This window comes from Priapulus caudatus, unplaced genomic scaffold (assembly GCF_000485595.1).
Source record: "Priapulus caudatus unplaced genomic scaffold, Priapulus_caudatus-5.0.1 Scaffold816, whole genome shotgun sequence".
Classification (NCBI taxonomy): domain Eukaryota; kingdom Metazoa; phylum Priapulida; class Priapulimorpha; order Priapulimorphida; family Priapulidae; genus Priapulus; species Priapulus caudatus.
The window spans coordinates 76,267-80,406 of record NW_014577877.1 but is presented as its reverse complement, the minus strand read 5'-3'; the positions used below and the strand labels follow the sequence as shown (position 1 = coordinate 80,406).

The following is a 4,140-nucleotide window of genomic DNA, read 5'->3' as shown; positions in this document are numbered from 1 at the left end:
ATATATATATTGTAGGCGCTTGACTCGCACTACCTTAGTAGAAGTAGACACGCACGCACACCCCCCACACACACATGCTTGTGTACCACCGAATGATGCACATGTTTAAACAATTTTAGGTATCCTCTCAGAACAACACACGCGCCCTATATCTCGCACGGAGGCATGCAGAGTTTTGTATCATTTTATGAAACTTATGTATCGGCCCACCATTCCACTGGGCACGCACCCGTTTTAATATGCATGAGAAACGCACGCGTGAGAAGCCAGGTGAAGTATATAGTGTAGTCGTTGCTGTAGTGATGGTCGACGCCGTCTCTACCTGCATCGCCCCTTTCTAGTTTCCTCGCGCACATGGAACAATATCGGCAACATTTCTATAGGCACTCGTCTATCCGTCCGTCATACTTTCATTCTATTATTTCCTCGTCGCCGTGTTTCATCTGATTTTACATCAGCAATTCGTTCGGGACCGCACAGCACGCCGGACAGCCTGACCTCAATCGGTTCAGAATCCCACATCCCACGTCACGATCGCTCTGCGCATGCGCGTCCACGCCGCTAGCTTAACTCCATCAGCGCTGTCGGCGAAGTCCGATGCATGAGTAGCCGCCGCAACGCGCGCATGCGCAGTGGAGTACGATCGCGATGACCTGATATTTTTCATCAGGAATGCGCAAAATTGCTACGAGTATCACTGTTGTGCCAGTATGTCAACATTCATCTATATATCTGTATGGTATGGTATCTATATATGCGTATGTATGCGAGTAGATAGCGGTTGATTTATGTGCTAATACGCGTCACCTGCCACGCTATCTGTTCACTTTGTTAACGATTGAGTGTCACGCGATGCTTATGTGCGTTGAATAACGCCGATGCTGGATATTATTGTGCTGGTGCATCAGCGTTATTTCTATTGTTACCGAGTCATAATCTCTTTCTCCGGTCTCTCTCTCTCTCTCTCTCTCTCTCTCTCGCTCGCTATCGGTCTGACTGTCTGTCTGTCTGTCTGTCTCTCTCTCTCCGTTTCCCTGGCAAGAATTCCTCTGTTTTTTAAAATATTATTTTAACGCTACAAAATTAAAGACAATCGGTGTAAGAAGAAGACGTATAGGGACATGAGGAGGAGGAGGAGGAGGAGGAGGAGGAGGGAAGCGCAAGGTGATACGGTACAAAGGGCTGATGTAAAACGGAGCATTCACATTCCTTATTCCCACCAAACCCGCAGACACCATCAGCAGCAGGAATACAGAGAGAGGTGGATGCGGTGGGGAAAAAATGAGAGAGTGAGAAAGAGAACACGCGCGGCATTCAGGAGGGCAGGCATTACAAGGGCGTGGTACCGTCGTACGTAGTGTTCGGGTCGGTACGCACTTGTATACACCTGCGTACACAGCATGCCGATACACGCGTATACACGCACAAACACACTCCTGCCCGGGGCGGTAACATTCCGCGGGGAACAATCACGGTCCGGCGCTCTCAAAGCCGCAAAAATTGCGTCCCCGCCTGCTATTAGCGAAGTTGACATAAGGGAGAAGGAGTCGGGAGAGGAAAAGTGAAATTGGATAAATTTCCAATTGATGGTGGGGATTATGAGAGGGGAGAAGAGGGCAGAACGAGGATTCGAATCAACATTTATTAGCATCCGTTTCACCTTTGTAGAATTTATATATAACTGATAAATTATAACGGATAAATAATAAAGAGAATAATAAGAATTGTTATTTACGAGGCCGTGCTCAGGCTCATGCGCACGCCCGCACGCACATAGAGGGCGATAGAAAGAAGGCGGGATCGACAGAACGAGAAAGGGATAACAAAAGACACACAGAAAAGTGGAAAGAGAAGCAGGACCGCTAGAGATGGAGCAAGCGAGAAGGGAGCAGCGGAGATAGGAAGAGAGTAAACGAGAGAGAAGCGAGAGAGAAAGAGCGCGCAGGAGGTAGAAGAAGTGAGAGAAATACAGAGGAGAGAGAGAGGGACAGACAGAGAGAGAGACACACGCGCAATGAAATGAGTGCATGGCGTGTGTAGCAGCATGCAAACAACAAACAATCCCAATCGCAAATCATCACGTAGAGGTTTCCCGTCGAACCCGATTCCTGCGAGTCAGTCACGAGAGCGCGTTCAGCTAGAGCGGCACGGCTATCAATGCCACACACACACACACGCGCGGCGACGGCAGCGGTAACCACATCATTCCGCACATGACGCGCCCATCGTCTGCTAGCGACAACGACCACACAACGCGTCGCCGAAACGCGCGCTCAACGTCCGCACGGAATCCGGACACGGTGACGGTTCGATCTCGATCCGGGTCCGATGACGATCCGACCTCGGTCCGGATAATAGTCCGGTTTCTCGCGGACGATGATGTGAAAATATGTCGATGGTGCAATCGACTCTTCCGGCCTCCTATCGATCTAACTACGTCGATGCATCTGCTAACATCTAATACACGACTCGCGCATTGTGTGTAACTCATCGAAAGCAAACAGCGTGCATCACACGCGTGACCTACGTTTAAAAGCATCTTTAAATATCACCCAACCTACTCATTGACGGGACCTACCCGGATATCTAGCCGTCTACTTGCCACATAAATCAGACGATAATCCTAACGGACATGTAATCTAGTTTCAGCGTACTTTCACTCGCCATACGCACGTGAGGCGCGCGCCAACGCTTCTGTACGCGGAAGATACCACGCACTATACCTGATCCTACCTGACACCCATCATCACCGCTCCTGCTCTGCCCGCGCTCTCTGCATCCACCACGCATGCGCAGCAGACTATACACGACGTTGATTGCTAACCGTGTATAATTGGCCGTCAATGCAGCTGGTGCTGCCGCCGCAGACGCCAATTTTCTGCGCAATTTAGCCGAAAGCGGATTCCATTAGTCGACACCGTATGGCTTCGCGATTCCCCGGCGGGAAGGTCGCCGGCAACTCGCTACGAAACGATGCTCATCATTGCTCTCAGCATCCCGCCGCCGTCTGCCGTTCCGCATCCCCGTGAGTCGGGTAGCTCGCTACATCTGCAGCTTCACTGTTGAATGATTGATGCGCGGATGTCGCTTGCTGATCGCCGAGAATTCAGATCCGCCGCAAAAGGTTCGTCGGAATTGCTGGAGACAGATTGACTGTTTTGTCGTCGAGTTTGAGTCTCGCACTGCACGCCTGGCGCTGCCGACTTCTTTTCTGGGTGTAACCACGAGAATCTGCTACATCCACTCACGCACCCGCGCGCACGCACACACAGACCACACACACACACACACACACACACACACACACACACACACACACACACACACACACACACAAAATCCCAATAACGAAACGAATAGCAAACACTAAACCGAAACCTGCACCCCCTCCACCCCACACCTCTACCATCCCCACGCGTCCACGTATTCTATCAGCTAGCGTCGATAACGTCGCTATTCGCTTGCACCTGATTGTCACGCAACTCACGCGCACGCTCGCGCTCTGTGAGTGCGGCAGCGCACACGAACAACAACAACAACCCACCTCGCTGGTGTCTCTTCACTTTGAGATAAATCCGCCGGATCGCCGCGTTCCTCGTGCTATCGTTCCCGCACACACAAATGCTCGCATCATCGGCAGCGATACGCTATTTATGAGATCAAGAGCGGGCAGGCACCGTAGCGTAACCCGCACGAGAGAGACGAGGCAGAACGCGCCGCGCGCCGAGAGGGAGAGGGAGAGGGAGAGAAGGAGAGGGCGAATCATAGCGAAACATGTACGTAACTATGATGGCGAGACGAAGGTCGTTTACTCGTCGCCCGCCCACTCTACCCTGCTCGTCGTAGCGCGACGGGCGGAGCTCGTGTAACGGCAGCACGCGAGCGGGGCGGAGCGTGACGAGGTTCCGATTGTGATGGTCCGGCATTCCACAGATGTAGCGCAGCGAGCAAAATCTTACCTATGCGTGCAATAGGGGAGGGGGAGGGGTGAAAAAAGGCGAGAGAGAGCGAGAGAGAGAGAGAGAGAGAGAGAGAGAGAGAGAGAGAGAGAGAGAGAGAGAGAGAGAGAGAGAGAGAGAGAGAGAGAGAGAGAGAGAGAGAGAGAGAGAGAGAGAGAGAGAGAGAGAGAGAGAGAGAGAG

The 4,140-nt window shown here is 51.8% G+C and overlaps 1 long non-coding RNA gene across 1 annotated transcript in view; it reads right to left on the bottom strand.

Moving 5' to 3' along the window:
• The window catches only part of LOC106813737, a 49,154-nt gene extending 45,527 nt beyond the window's left edge, over nt 1-3,627 (bottom strand). Inside the window, exon 1 of the long non-coding RNA XR_001394502.1 lies at nt 3,545-3,627. This is a non-coding gene — a long non-coding RNA (uncharacterized LOC106813737). The remainder of the gene's footprint in view (nt 1-3,544) is intronic.
• Nucleotides 3,628-4,140: the final 513 nt, after the last annotated feature.